At 42.5% G+C, this 16394-nt stretch overlaps 1 protein-coding gene across 6 annotated transcripts in view; it reads left to right on the forward strand.

Moving 5' to 3' along the window:
• The window catches only part of POMGNT2 (protein O-linked mannose N-acetylglucosaminyltransferase 2 (beta 1,4-)), a 36275-nt gene that overhangs the window by 3551 nt on the left and 16330 nt on the right, over positions 1–16394 (forward strand). For 3 of the 6 annotated variants that reach the window (XM_086742770.1, XM_086742768.1, XM_086742767.1), the window contains exon 3: positions 847–871. The exons of the other annotated variants lie outside the window; for them this stretch is intronic. The gene's annotated coding sequence lies outside the window, so the exon portion shown is untranslated. The remainder of the gene's footprint in view (positions 1–846; positions 872–16394) is intronic. 6 annotated transcript variants of the gene reach the window in all.

The following is a 16394-nucleotide window of genomic DNA, read 5'->3' on the forward strand; positions in this document are numbered from 1 at the left end:
GCAACTGCATGACATACCTAGTAATTCATTTTGTAATGGTGTATGCAGGAGCAATGTTCTAATTTACTAATTTCTTTGACGTTTTGTGAGCAGATGGCTTTTTTAAAAAGGTCTATTAATTCTGTGAGAATTTAATAATGGCTAATTGCTGGGGGATCAGAAAAGAGTAGCAGTCAAAGTGAAGATTGTGACTTCTCTGCTCTCAAAAGAGAGGCAGCCCTCTGCAGTCTCCCATGTAAGCTACTGTCCTCTTAGAAATCCTTGCTCAAGATGATTCACTGGTGTCCTCAGCATAAACTGGGAACTTGTTGATCGCTCTTGATTAATTGAACTGTGCTCCGTGAACCAGTCGCATACTATTACAGGAAAAAAGCACAGGGGAGATCATGGCTTATTGTAGGACCCGCTGCACTGTGAATTTTCGTAGGAGAGCCCTTTACTTTTTCCCTCATTCTCGCTTGCTCCTCGGTTCCTTTCCTTTCTCCTTTGTCTGTTTCTGCCTCTTTCACCATATCTTTGACTTAGGTCTATTCATGTACTTTAAGCACCTGCCTAAATGTTTGCAGCATAGGATGTAAATACCTATTTGCACTGTAACATCAAAGGATCACATTTCAAAATTACAACTTTTCCTTTGAACAAGAAGGAAAAAAGGTTCCTGGTTGCTATGGTGATTAGCGCTATATAAATGCCTATAAATAAATAAAGTAAACAGCTGATTCTTGGACTTTGATTTGCAGTATTTTTGCTTTTCTAATGAGATATAATTAAATAGCAAAATGGGAGGAAGTGACATTTTGCCAATTTTATTAAATACATGTTATTCTTTTGCCTTCTGTTTTACAGTATTTCTACTGAGAACGATTAAATAGTAAGTTGGTTTATTTTTCTCTCTGTAGAAAGTTGATGTTTGGAAAAAATCATAGTCTAATATTTATAGGAAAAACTTTTAGATGCCAAAAGGCTCTCCACTAAAAATGTGGTGTCCATTTTAAGTTTAATCAGGACATACACTGTGACCTAAATGCCTGGTTTTCTTAGAGATAAGAGACTATTGTGTGCTGTCACAACATTGAAGTTCCAGTCAAAAGTGTTTGTAAATGTTATTATGTTCCTCTGCAGTATTTGAAACCCTACTGGCGCACAGTAGCAAAACTTGAAAATGTCACAGACTTTTTCTTTTATGTTAAAAATTACAAAAGCAGAGTGAAAAACTGGATATTCCTTGTTGAAGTTTGAGGAGGAGGGAAGAATTGACTTTTTTTGTAAGGCTTTTGTTCTCAGGTCCATGATGTAAAATTAGCTTCCTCTCTGTGGTAAAGGTGATAATTGTAAAATGGATTGGATGGAGACAATAAACTGCTTCTTCAGAAGTTCACAAGCAGCCATTGTTAAAAAAAATCTCTTTTCATCGGTAATCTCCGAAGCCCAGTCCACTCACTTGCAGTTTCTGAAGCATGACTGCAGCCTAGTTCCCCACCAGTGCATTGGAATATTCCCCCTCATAGGTGTTTCTCACTTTGGAAGTGGGTGCACTTTGTTTAACAGCAAGGGAGGGTTTATAATGAAAGGAACTTTTCTTAGGGGAAGGAAAATAGGTATTAATAATATAGAGAAGTACTCCTTTATTAAAGGCTAAGGCTAGTTTCTTGGTGGAAACTGATTTTGCCACAATGTCCCAAGGAGAGATTTCTTCAGTGCTAAGCTATGGAGTGCACCTTGTGCACTAGCAGAGAGTAGATCTGCTTTCTAGCACAGTCACAACTTTGTATTCAAAGAAACTTTCAGATTTCCGAAGAACTTTGAAGCACTATCCTGTCCTGTTAAATGTTTGGTAAAGTAACACATTGTTATTCACTGTCTTTGTTCCCTTTGTGCATTCAGATGCATATCTACTTGCTTTACTAATTTAAAATACATTTGACTGACTGCTTTTTACTTCAGAGCGTGTGTAATTGGGAGGACAAGGATACATGGTGTTTTATTCCAGATACAGACAGTTACTTTTTCACAGAGCAAAACATGTACATCTGCACACAGCTATTGAAAGTAGGGGCAGATCAGGAGCAAGGAATGGTGTCCCTGGAGGTCTTGCTTGAGCAGTGGCAGCCTGCACAGTTTTGATTTATGTTTCATAGGCCTGTCACTTTTGTCCCTGCTGAGCTGCTGCTGTGGCCAGGCTGGTGACGCTCACCTGAAGAACAGTGACAGCTTCAGTGTTTTCCTGGCAGTGAATTAACCCCAGAGCTGTCTCTCAACCTGGTGCTTTGTGCCATGGAACTGCACTGACCTCGCAGAGGGTGGCACAGAGTCCGGATCCTGTGCCTGCCTCAGCGCTGTGCTTTGTGTGGGCTTGAGGCCAGAGTCAGAAGCAGTTTGTGCTCTCTACCTGCTGGAAGGTGGCTTGAGCTTGACTTGTATCAAAGGCAGTTTTACCTGCATTGAGGTTAGGCCTGGACGGTCGGTGTTTGACCTGCAGGTCTCAGCTGCCTTCACAGGCTTGTGTGGCTGACAGCGGACAAGGCAATCCAGGGTCTCTCTCAAAAGGGCCATTGCAAAGGCTGATGAGGTTTGTAGACAGCCTGAACCCAAATAGAGTTTGTGCTGCCTACAAGAACAACAGGGAGATGGGAAGGGGGGCAAACAGGGCATCTTGAAAGTGCTCCAAATTTGCAGCTACTCCCAGGGCTGACCGTTTGGGTTTGGTATACCTGGAGACCATGTTGATGCTGGAGCAGGACCAGGCTCCAGAGTCATTGAGAGAGTTTTCACAATTGGAAAGCACTGTTATTACTAGTACGTACTGCCTTTTAATGGAGTGGCATCTTTATTTAGAAGCCTTTTCTTAAGGTAGGAGGATAACATACATTTATTGATGTTAATGACAGGAGGAGCCGGTGAGGACAAGAGGTGGAGGTATTGTGTGTCTCGTTTTCCAGCATGGATAGGACAAAGAGTGAAACAGTGCATATACCAGTTTGGTTTTTTTCCTCCTTCTTCGGAAGTTCTGCTTTTCTGTGGTGTTTGGTTTTTTCTTTCAAATTTTTTTTTTAAATGGATGGATGTGATCCAGGACCATCTGGTGGAATTTGCCGTTGTCACATCTAGGTTTTCTGATGTATTGCCTGTCAAGTTATATTATATGTTCAGATGAGTTTCTCATATGATGTGCTGACAACTAGTGACAGCCCTGAGATGGGAAGTTGGAAGCTTGGGGGAAAGAAGAGAGGGGCAGAGTTAGCTTTAAAAAATGTAACCTTGATTGCTCTTGATTGGCGGGATTTCATTTCTGGTACCTATGGTTGACTTTTTAGTAAAGAAAGGTGAATGACTGAACTTAAAACCAAGTGCATATAAGTGCACTTAAGGTCCTGTAATTAAACTTGGAAGGTTTGTAGTCCACTCCTAGTTTTGATGTTGATTTTTTTTTTTCCCTCTTTGACATTGAGTTCCTCACTTAATCTTTCTCTGTCCTTAACTCTCCATCTGTAGACGCTATTTAATTTGCAGCCTTTCCTTCCTCTTTCTGTTTTTATTTGGATACCACCAGGTATCCCGATAGTCATAATACCCCAGTATCTTATTCCTAAATCCTAATACTCTAATAATTCTGCAGTAAAATGAACTAAAATTTTTGGCAAATTAGTATTACCCTTTGCAGACAGATCCACATGTATTAAAGCAATAAGCAACTCTAAAATAACTACAGTACTTTTCTTACTGCTTTAATATTCAAATAATTAATTAATTAAAGCAGGTTTTTTTGATGTAGAGGTCCACAGTGCAATTGCATTTCCTCACACATTGACAAAGATAATGCTGTACAGTGTAAAAGAGAATCCAAACAAGCTATAAACAGTTCAGTTTTGTTCCTCATTTTTTCTGCCATAATTTGAACCCCAAAGTAGCAGTTAGGTTGGTGACAAGATAAATTTCACAACTCGTTATCATTCTTTGTTTTTTAATTGGCCAGATCAGTAACGAAGTGATTTATGTTTGAACTTCAAAGGTTCTTAGTCTACATAGTGCTGGTAAAAGCATAGGACAGGTACTTATGAGTGGATTGGAAGGAAACCTGTTTGTGAACAGAGATAGGATTGCACTGCAAAGGCACATAGAGGTGTGGTTCTGAATGCAGATTCTCCCCTCTCTCCCTCTCAAAGCCATGGTGGTTATACTGGGCCTCCTGCTCATTAGATCCTGCCTAAATGATGACGAAGTTGGAAGTCACCCTTGGAAAGGAAAAAACTTTCTTCCATGAGAGTTTTGAAGCTGAAGATGAAGGTCCCCAAGCTCAGGGACCTCTTGTTGCAGTTTGCTAAGGAAGAAGCTCGAAAGCATTTACTTGTCTCTGCTTATACCTGTGTCTCTTCAGTGTTGCTTTCTGGCCTGAGGACTGCGAGTGCCCTTCTGTAGCTGTGAAGAAATGTCATGTTAAGCTGAGCAGGCTGCTACAGGCTGAATATAAGGAAAAGTAACCAGTGTTTCATACTCTGATCTTCTGCAATTCCATACTTTGTGAGTATCAGATAAGGACACCTGGGAATGTTCCAGCTCCTGTGCTGTTGCAGGGGAAGGACTGGGGTTTGCAAGGGTCAGTGTGAGGGTACAACAGCTCTCCATGTTAGTGGTGGGTTGTGTTGCAATGAGCACTGTTCTCATATTGATCAAGCATCAGCCCAGCTATTATCAGAAGAAGTGAACTTTGGAGGAAACCCTATAGATGGAACAGGGCCAAATTCTCTGCCTGCGACGTGTTTGATGACAGGTCTTCAGTCTTTAAATGCATTAAATTAACTCCAGGTGAGCTTTCTGGGGAAAGGGTAATGAAGCAGGTTGGAAATGGGATGTTTGTGCTCAAGCACATTCAGGGGGCTTAATACTCCAGGCAGCATTCCTGCAGGCATGTGGCTGGGGAGCAGCCAGGTCATGGAGCGCACTGCGTTGTTCATTAAACATACTGCACTCCACAAACACAGCCGAAATCACTTGTCGAGGCAGAATAGATAAAGTCAGTTAGGAAGGAGAGCAATCCGATTGGGAGAAACTTGTGAGAGGAGCTGGATGCAGTCTAGCATAAAGCTGGCTACGTAGGGCATGTACTAGCCAGCACCCTCACAGGGGTTGCCTGGGTCCATTACAGCAAAAATTTCAACTTCTGATATCGCAAACTGATTAAGATCTTGACACATCTATTCTGTTGTTTCAGGTAGAGGCAGCTGCTGAATGGATCTGCAATGTGGCTGACGTTGTGCAGTGCTTCATCTTTATTTCATGTGATGAGGAGGTGGGAGGGTGGAGATTACTTCAAGTGCCTGGCTAGAGACAGAACATAATCTATTAGTGTTCATTTGTCTGGAGGGATACACAGCTCATATATAATTTAGAAACATGTTAAAAAATAGGGAGCTGTTGTCTTTTAAAATCAGTGAGCACTCAGGTCTGTTGGTTTATATTTAGGCTGAAATACCTGGAACTGTGCATGGATTTATCCTAGTCACTTCTGAGATCATGTTTAATGTAGATGTTTTTTCGTATGGCATCTGCAAATGGATTTTTTTAGTTTGTTTCTATTACAGTAAGTATCCTTTTCCCTCACTTTTTTTCCTTCACTCTTTGAGTCTTTTTCCCCTTTTTTCTGATTCAAGCCTGATGATGATATGCTATAGCTAAAATATCAGACGGGGGAAATGGGATATTGGTGTCCTCCACCTTGCTGTTGAGAAATCTATAATTTTTGTTTTCTGCTGTGTACTGAGAGCAAGAGAAACAAGTGGAGTGTTGCCATCCTTTATCACAGGCAGAATGATAAATTACATGTCCTGGAAAGCTTAAAGATGTATAAGAATGCAAATCCATAGCCAAAAGGATGTGTGGTTAAAAGTGCTGATCCAGCCAGGAGTTAAGCATGTGCTTAAATCTAAGCACAAGCATTGTTTCCATTGGGTGTGTCTATCTGGCACCATGCTGTATGGGGTATGCAAAGCTCTTGCTATGAAGCGGATTGATTTGTTGTAGTGGCTTGAAGTAGGAAAAGGAAATGAGCCTTTTCCAGTCGTCTGGAAGAGCAGTTTGTGAGCAGCACGGGTGATGTTCTTGTGTGTTACTGTCCTTGACTCTACGATGTGAACCTAACCCTAATTGTTTGGCATTTGTTGCCTTACAGTGTCTCTGTCTAATTCCCCTTCTCACTTTTCACTCTGCCCATGTCTGCTAACCATGAACAGAACAACACCTTGTCTGCAGTAGGTGATAAGGTAGTGTGGTGCCTCTGCCTAGAAGGGCTGAAGCGTTAGAAGAGACCGAGGATGTTACAAAGGATTGCATAGCTTTCTCTCTTGCACATCAGGAAATATGTAGACTTTTACAATAATTTACTATTCAACCCCTTTCCCTCCTGCCCAGTCTAAAAGCCTTCAGACCAAAGCTCTCTACACTGGCTTGCTCTCCACCAGCTTGAGAAAGAAACTTCTTGGAAAAGTGGCTAAAGGAGAATTGAGGGGTTTTTTTCCTGGTTGCTGATGGCAGTGTACAGTCGGCAGAGTGGTCTAGATATTCTCTTCTTCTAGTTCTTATTCTGATTGTCCTTTAGTGGAAGCATTCTTTCTGGCTCTGTTTTGTTTCCTCTACTTCAGTTCATTTTCATGCCACATTTCTTGCTCCTTGGAATTTGATGTCGTGTGTGCTTTCTGAGGAAGCAGTGTATTCTCTGACCTGGGTGCTGTCTGCATGGTCCTGGTGGTGTGAAATTGTCTAACCCCTTCCTGCTGGATTGGAGTTTGTGTTCTGACTGGAACAGGAGACATCATTTGTGTGTACAGATGGGACTGTTTTTATTGGGTGTTTTGGTGCTGAATTAGATGTCAGCCTTCTTGCATCCTTGAGAGTCTAAAAGAGATGGGAGCTGAGTTTTCCTGATGCACTGATTTTATAGCATCATTCGTTTTCAGTGACTTACCTCCAACTGGTCCCACAGCATTGCAGCTGGCTCTGCAATTCTCACATCCATCTCCTGTGTTTTAAGTGATTTTGTGTGCTTCACACAGTGGAATGAGGTCTCAGGCTCGTGTCTTAAAATTCCTTGGTGCTTTACTGATAAACTGAGATCAAAAAGATAATCTCCCAGTCTGGTCTTTTTTTTTCCTCTGGAGCAGTCTTTGAAGATTGCATGTTTTTCTGCTGTACATTCTTTGTCCAAGTGTGTCGTCTTTTTGTTCTCTATTTCCTTCCTACTTGTTTCTTTTCTTCCTTCCCTTTGTTTCCCTATGTCTTCTATTTTTTTTTTATTTGCTTTGTTTATGTTTGAGAAGAGATACACCTGAGTTTAAGTATAGTTGGCTATTTGGACTTAACTTGGGAATTTTCTTAGGAAAACTTCTTTATAAGTGAAGGGCTCAGTAATTTGCTTTTTCCACCAACAGCTGAAAATTTTCACTAACTTTTCCCATCCTGCCTGCAGCTTTCATTGCCGTTTGACTGTCCCTTGCACCACAACTTGCTTTGTCATATCTATGAGAGGCTGTGCTGCACAATTCTTACGTCTAAACCAGCTGACATTTCCCTTTTCCATTGTAAAATATTGTACTCTTTTATTCCAAAATACATATGCAAGTGTCCTCCTCTCTTCTGGCCTTTGACTCTGTCTTACAAAACTGGAACAGAGATTTAGATAACTATTGATAGCTGGACTTCTCTGCACAGTTGGATCCAGGAGCCCCTTCTTCAGCTGCTAGATGTTCTGAAGACCATATGTGTAAAAAGGGGCCAAGGGGCATTTTGATGTTCAACAAGGATTGCTTTGTTCTTATGTGGGGATGGCATATATGGAGATTGGGATTAAAGAGCAGAGGAATAAGATCTTATTTGATAAGTTTTTCTGTATTTGTGAAAAAGTGGGTTTTGTAATATCCATCTTACTTGCCAAAGTTCAACTGAGAAAATGTAATTCTCAATAAAAAAGAGTTTGGTTTTTGGTTGCAAAGATTTCTTTGTGTATGCTGTTAATTTTCTTTCCATCTTTTTACTAGTTTACCTTAACAATTTGATTACACGTGTATTTTTGCTCTTGAGAGACAGTGGATGTGATACAATTTCTGTTTTAAACTGTTGTCATATAATTAGCAGGCAAAGATATCTCTAAAGTCTGTTCTGCCTGCTTCTTTGTTGCTCAAGGAGCAAAGAGGAGCTGAATTCTGGGATTTGGGTCCTTGATTGGAAGTCCTTGTTGTGTAAATTTGGCACAGGCTACTTCTGTTTCAGAGAACCATCTCTTTCTTCACCTTAGAGCTGTGTAGATGCTAGGACCATGCTTGCATGAAGATAAGGAATTATATAATGAGTTTCGTAACTGTGCTCTGTGTACTTCTTGTATGAAGTGGGCTTGCGCTTTCTTATTCATCTAGTTATACTCTAATACAAAAATCAATAGACCATGTAGTTTTTAAAAGGTTCCTTTATGAAGTCTTGTGGCTAGCACTGAAAAATAAGCTTTGTTCTCCCTTCTCAGAGCTTCCTGTCTTCAAAACCAGCCTGTTTGGGGTGTTTGTGCTACACAAAGCCAGGCTGTGAGCTCTTCATTGCTTTTAGAGATAAAGTTTCACCCATTATGTTTTATGGCGCACTTTTGCATACTGTTCTCTGACTAACACTTATTCTTGACAGTTCAGTTCCCTTCAGTGGTGTACTAGTGGGAATGTGGTTTTTTTTCTGAGTGGTACCCAAATGAGAGTTTAGATCTTGATTTCTTTAAGCTCAGAAACCCTTGTGTAGTTTTAAGCTACATGTGAATTTTGGACCACTGGCGACCAGTGAAACATCTAAGCACAATCTGTGTAAAATACTTTGGCAAATGCAAATACCTTAAAGGAATTTCAGACCATCTGGCTCTGTCCCTTCTTTGGTCCAGAAGAAGCCCTCCTTAGTTTGGGTGTAGAGGCTGCCTTTTCTGAAGAGGAATGCTTTGTATCGTAAATGACTCCCAGGACACGATGGGGTTTTGCATTTGCTTCTGGCAAGCGGACAGTCAAATGTAGTTACAGGATGAACACAGTCCATTGGATGGGGCAGTCACTGATGAGCCTTTGATGCACTGGAAGTGAGTTAGCCATGAATTGCTTTCTGTCTTAGTTTGCTCTTGGTTTCCCCTCTCCCAGCTAGCCACCTGTAATGTAAAGTGAGTGAGGTGTTGATGCTTTGCAAATTGAAGTCTCTTTGTAAGGGATTCATTTGCAGTGTTTGCTGCCCAGGCAGGTGAGCCTTTTACCCATACCTGTGTGGACAAAAAGCCCTCTCCAGGAAGGTGTGTGACAGCAGTTTCATGACCACTTTTTTTTACACTGACTCACCGTATCATAAGCTCACTTCTGTGAGCCAATCCAGACTCAGACTGTTCCTGCTGTAGTTAATTTATTTAAGTTTTGTTGTGAACGATCCATGTTTTCTTGCTTACCTTTCACAATGGATGGGAGGAGTGGAGGGAGGGAAGAGGAGGAGGAGTGGAAAATAAAAAAGTGCACAAAGATTAATTTGCAATGTGATTTCCTCTTTTAGGAGAGAGAGAGAGACACACGGGAAAATAGGTTATCAGACCTCTAAGCACATAGATGAAATACTGTCCTTTCTAACAGGTGCTCTGGTGTCGTGCTGAGGCAGTCACTTACTCGGCACTAAAACTATATGACCAGATTCATTTTGAGGAGACATGAGGTGGTTTCCTGTGCAGTGTATTTTTACTGCCTTTAGCTAAGTTAGGGCCCTTGGTGCTTATCACTTTTTAATGATTTGTTCTTACCCCTGCTCCTTGCTTCTGGCTGTTTGTTCTTTACTACTTAGGTTATTATTCATGTTCACGCAGAGACCTGAGAGTTAATAGAAAACGAAGATTGGAGTTGCTCTCCCCTTCCCTTCTCCTGTAAGGTTATCTGGGACAGTTTCACACACATTTATATATGGCCTTGCAGCTTCTTGGCTTCTGACTGTTGTGATTGTGTGAAAGATATAAAACTAAAGCTGAGACGCTAGCAGCTTATTGAAATTAATTTCTTTAAACTTATAAAGCCACTGATTAACCATTTTTTGATGCAGGTATAATCTTAAGAGCAATATATAGTCTATATATTAATTGTAATCTTTTATATTAATTTTGTAGTATATACATATATATATACATACATATATATTATCTCATTACATATATATTGCCTCATGAAGTTCAACCAGGCCAAGTGCAAGGTCCTGTATGTGGGTCATGCCAATCCCAGGCACAGATACAGGCTGGGCAGAGAATGGATTGAGACCAGCCCTGAGGAGAGGTGGACGAGAAGCTCAACATGAGCAGGCAATGTGCCCTTATGGCCCAGAAGCCAGTCGCATCCTGGACTACATCAAGAGGAGCGTGGCCAGCTCTACTCTGCCCTGGTGAGACCCCACCTGGAGTACTGTGTCCAGCTCTGGAGCCCCCAACGTAAGAAGGACATTGACCAGTTGGAGAGGGTCCCGAGGAGGGCCACGAAGATGATCAGAGGGCTGGAGCACCTCTCCTGTGAGGACAGGCTGAGAGAGCTGGGGCTGTTCAGTGTGGAGAAGAGAAGGTTCTGGGGACACCTTATAGTGGCCTTCGAGTACCTCAAGGGGGCCTACAAGAAAGATAGGGAGAAACATTTAGCAGGGCTTGTAGCAAAAGGACAAGGAGTAATGGTTTTAAAATAGAGGGAGGTAGATTCAGACTAGATATTATGAAAATTTTTTTTACAATGAGGGTTGTAGAGCACTGGAACAGGTTGCCCAGAGAGGTGGTGAATGCCCCATCCCTGGAAACGTTCAAGGCCAGGTTGGATGAGGCTCTGAGCAACCTGATCTAGTGGGGGGTTGGACTAGATGATCTTTGAAGGTCCCTTCCAACCCTAAACATTCTATGATTATATACCTATATATATTTAGCACAGAGATCACAAAGTCAAGTTATTATTCAAAAAGTTCTCTAGTCCTTGCTTAATTTATGTGCGTGTCTTTGTCCCATTGGAACACAGGGCTCTTAGGTACATGCGTATCTTTAAGCATTGAGTGTATTCAAGCAAATTAGAGATGAGTGTTTTTATTTTAGTGTATTTTGTCATGTTGATGGTAAAAAAATTGTGGTTATTTTCATAGAATCCTAGAATGGTTTGGGTTGGAAGGGACCTTTAAAAGTCATCTAGTCCTGCAAGCAGGGACATCTTCGACTAGATCAGGTTGCTCAGAGCTCTGTCCAGCCTGATCTTGAATGTTTCCATGGATGAGGCATCTACCAGCTCTCTGGGCAACCTGTTCCAGTGCTTCACCACCCTCATTGTAAAAAATGTCTTCCTTATGTCTCTTTTATGTAACCTTAAGTCCCTTACCAAAATGGCTGTTTTGTACTCAGTCGTCAGCCTCCTAGTCAGGTGGTTTCTCCTTTCAGATACTTTCTTCATTTATACAGGTGCAGATTTGAGTCTTCATAGTTGCAAGAGGAGCTTTTTGTGGCTGTAGCTTTAATCCCTTTGCCTGGAAAGAAGAGTTGGCTACCTCAGCAGTCTGTTCCTGTCAGCCTCCAGGACAGATTACTCTCTGCTATGGAGAGTATGGAGCTGGATGAGCCAAGGCAGGAAGGTTCTGCATGGGATGATGTATGTCCTCAATCTCTGACCCCTCCAGATTCAGGATATATTCACTGCCTATGGCTGATATATATGTGTATTTTAGTCTTGTCTTTTCTTCAAGGTCACAAGAACCATCCTCTCTAAGAATGATGGGTGTGACAGTACCTACGTTTTTACCATGGCTCATCTTACGAATTCTTTGCAAGTGAGAGGATTCAGACCTGCTCCCGTCCTCCATGTGCTTGGGTAATGCTGCAGGCCTTTCATAATGACTAGATGGCTCCTGTGGGGAACGGCTGCATCAGCAGCAATGCTAGCAGAAGTCTAGATGTGGAGAAGCACATCTTCGTGTACGATGCTGCTTGCAGTGCCCTTGAGGTCTTGAAATAGTGTGTAAAGTAGCTGAAAGACCACTCTCTTCTTGGTTTTGTAAGTATCTGCACATGGATCCAGAGCTGTATGTAATGAACGGGGCAGATATTTTTAAGTGGAGCTGTTTTAAACAGCAGTTGGTTTATCGGGCTGATGTTGCTCTTCTCTCAATGACAATCAGGTTACACTTCAGTTATTTGAAGAGGTTCTCATTGCCAAATACTTGACTCAGCATCTAACTCAACAGAGGCAGCAGATCTTGCCAGTGGGAAGGAAAGGAATAAAAATGAGCTACTGTGGCAGGGTTGGATAAGGAATCTCACATCATCAAAGGGCCACCAGTGAATAGCAACTACGTCAGTGTGTTTACAGGTGTTCCTCTCCCAATGGGTACTTTCTGCTTTTTCTCTGAAACTTTCAGCCTCTCATGTCTATTCAATGTCATATCAGCTATTTGTGGGTTGTTGTAACCTCCACAGAGGTGGAGTGAAAAGGAGGGCTGTAGGGAAATAATGCATTGGTTTATTGGTGGGATTTATGGGGCAAAAATTAACCACCTTATGTTTTTATTACTATTCAAATAAATATAACCGCAAGTCTTATACAAAAAAAACTCCTCAAATCAGGCTTGAACCTCTTCCTCTTGCTGCTGTGCCCTTGATAAATATGCCTAGATTCAATAGTCCTTCCATGAATTTTCAAGCTGTCAAGGGCATGAAGAAGTTCTTCCTAGCTATTGAACTGTAAATTGTTGCTTATGACACCTGAAGGAGTTGGAATGGCTTTGTACAAGTAACTCAGTGTATTCATCACACTTTTCCTATTGCGTGCAGTGGTTCACATTGAAGCCGAGAAAGATGATTCATATTGCTTTCTTTCCCCTGTCAGTAGCAGCGGTAGCCCTCAGAGCAACATTTGAAACAGTAAATGCCTGGCCCACAGCCATGTGTTACTACTGCTCTTCTGGGCCCTCTGATGATACTGTAATCAGATGAGAGACAAGGTAAGAATTGTTCTTTTCCACAGGGAAAATCAGACTAGGGTATTTAAGTACTAATAAAAAAATAATTTTAAGGAAGTGTTTAAATTGCCCAGCAGACATTTTTCAGTCCTATGGCCTATGCTGTCAGGAAACACCCTCTTTTTGTGCTGCAGTATAAGTTATTTTAGGTGATTCATGAGACCTTATGCTCTGTTCTGAATTTCCATGTGAATATTAGCACCCCTGGGATATGATGCCAACCCAGAACACAAATGCTTTGTGCTCTCTTAGCATCAGTCTAAGTGGTTATACTTGAGGTGGGAGTATCCAGTAATACTGTGCTCCTATCAATTGTTAATATTACACTACTATCCTATGAGTAGGGTTGGGTTATATGCTGGCCGCATTCCTTTAGAATGCGAGGCTATGGTGTACAGGTGTTGCTGAAGAGGGCGTTGGAGGTAAAACAATATATTTGCAATTTTTGTGACTCAAAATGGCAGTAAACCTTTTTATTTCTCCTGATTTAATTTAGATTCTCCTTTACCTTGGCTCTGAACTCCATTCCTGTTGTGCTGCTGTGCTAGGCACCTCCAGGCATTTGTCAGAGACCGGCTAATTGAAGCACACACTCCAACTTGGATCGAAATTGCTGTTTTGATCAAGTTTGTAGGCGCTGGCTGCTGCCTCCTTGTGGAATTCTTTCCATGGCGTACTAGGACTTAGGTTTGTGGGTTTGGGTTCTCCAGGGCTGTTAGGAAAGCACGAAGTTTCTGAACATACCAGAAAATGGAAACGGGGCAAAGGCAGCTGCAGGGAACAGTCCTGCTGTAATCCTGCTTGTGAACTGAGATGTTCTCATTAGTTATGAAACAACTGCAGCACACGTGCAAACAAGTACGTAATCCAGTGAAGGCAGTGAAATGCTTTGACATCTTAAGGCTTGTCCTTCGGGTACTTCTACAAATTTCTTCAACCCTACAGATCTGTCAAAGTACCTGACAGTTCTATTGTTTAACCTAAAATGCAAGTTTTAAAATTTCTGTTGTTTCTCTTTTACATACCTTGGTGTCCCTATGACGTTCACATTCCAGGATATTTTGCCTTTCAAGAGCTGTTTTTTGCTCTGGTATTAGCATCTTAATTTCCGAAGACATCTATGAGACAGGTTATGACTATCCTGTTTGTCTCAGGCAGGAAAAAGGCACTCAATAGATACGGGGCTTTACACAACAGATATGGGGCTCTGGACCTTGAGAGCCAGGCAAACGAGGATGTAGGTGAAGTTCCATCCAGGGGGTGGCCTAGGGTGAGTCAGTCAGCCCCAAGCATTATGACTGCCCCTGTTAAGAAAAAAAGAAGGGTAATTGTCCTAGGCAATTGCCTTCCGAGGGGAACAGAGGGCCCAGTGTGCCGATCAGACCCGTCCTGCAGGGAAGTCTGCTGCCTGCCTGAGGCCCGTGTTAGAGACATTACTAGGAAACTCCCTGGTCTGGTAAGTCCCTCTGATTATTACCCGCTATTGGTTATGCGGGTTGGCAGTGATGAGGTTGCGGAGAGAAGTCCATAAGCGGTCAAAAGGGACTTCAGGGCACTGGGGTTATTGGTTGAAGGATCAGGAGCACAGGTAGTGTTTTCCTCAATCCTGTCAGCGGCAAGGAAGACTACTGAAAGGAACAGGAAAACTCACCTGATTAACATGTGGCTCAGAGGCTGATGCCATCAACAGAATTTTGGGGTTTTTTGATCGTGGGGAGGTTTACATGACACTGGGCCTGCTGGCAACAGATGGAGTTCAGCTGTCTCAAAAGGGGAAAAGGATTCTTGCTCATGGCAAGAAAAGAGAGGCAGTGGGGTGGCTCTGTATGTTAGGGAGTGTTTCGATTGTGTAGAGCTCAAAGACGGTGATGATAACGTCAAGTGCTTATGGGTAAGGATGAGGAGGAGAGCCAACAAGGCGGATATCCTCCTGGGAATCTGTTATAGACCACTCAGCCAGGACGAAGAGGTAGATGAAGCATTCTAAAAGCAGCTGGCAGAAGTCTCACAATCACTAGCCCTTGTTCTCGTGGAGGACTTCAACTTATCACATATCTGCTGGAAATACAATACAGCAGAAAGGAAACGGTCTAGGAGGTTCCTGGATTGTGTGGAAGATAACTTCCTGACACAGCTGGTAAGTGAGCCTAGCAGGGGAGGTGCCTCACTTGACCTGCTGTTTACAAACAGAGAAGGACTTGTGGAAGATGTGGTGGCTGGAGATCGTCTTGGGCTTAGTGACCATGAAATTATAGAGTTCTTAATTCTCAGTGAAGTAAGGAGGGAGGTCAGGAAAACGACTACCATGCACTTCTGGAGGGCAGACTTTGTCCTGTTCAGGGCACTGGTTGAGAGAGTCCCTTGGGAGGCAGTCCTGAAGGGCAAAGGGATCCAGGAAGGCTGGACATTCTTCAAGAAGGAAATCTTAAAGGCGCAGGAGCAGGCTGTCCTCATGTGCCCTAAGATGAACCGACGGGGAAGACGACCAACCTGGCTAACAGGGAGCTTTTGCTGGCACTCAGGAAAAAAAGGAGAGTTTACCACTTTTGGAAGAAGGGGCAGACAACTCAAGAAGAGTACAGGGATCTTGTTAGGTCATGTAGAGAGAAAATTAGAAAGGCAGAAGCCCAGCTAGAACTCAATCTGGACACTATTGTAAAAGATAACAAGAAATGTTTTTACAAATACATTAACAACAAAAAGAGAACCAAGGAGTATCTCCACTCTTTGTTTGATGCGGGGGGGGGAACATTGCCACCAAGGATGAGGAAAAGGTTGAGGTACTTAATGCCTTCTTTGCTTCAGTCTTTAATAGTCAGACCAGTTATCCCCAGAGTATTCAGGCCCCTGAGCTGGAAGACAGGGACGGAGAGCAGAATAAACCCCCCATAATTCAGGAGGAAGCAGTTAATGACTTACTACATCACCTGGACACTTACAAGTCTATGGGGCTGGATGGGATCCACACAAGATTACTAAGGGAGCTGGTGGAGGAGCTTTCCAAACCACTCTCCATCATTTTATCAGCAGTCTTGGTTAACAGGGGAGGTCCCAAATAACTGAAGGCTTGTGAGTGTGACACCCATCTACAAGAAGGGCTGGAAGGAGGGTCTAGGGAACTACAGGCCTGTCAGCCTGACCTTGGTACCAGGGAAAGATTATGGAGTGGCTCATCTTGAGTGCACTCTCCAGGCATGTGCAGGACAAGCAGGGGATCAGGCTCAACCAGCATGGGTTCATGAAAGGCAGGTCCTGCTTGACCAACCTGATCTCCTTCTACTATCAAGTGACCCGCCTAGTGGATGACAGGAAGGCTGTGGATGTTATCTACCTGGACTTCAGCAACGCTTTTGACACTGTCTGCCACAGCATTCTCCTAGAGA

Source organism: Chlamydotis macqueenii, chromosome 2 (genome assembly GCF_036417535.1).
Source record: "Chlamydotis macqueenii isolate bChlMac1 chromosome 2, bChlMac1.mat, whole genome shotgun sequence".
NCBI lineage: Eukaryota > Metazoa > Chordata > Aves > Otidiformes > Otididae > Chlamydotis > Chlamydotis macqueenii.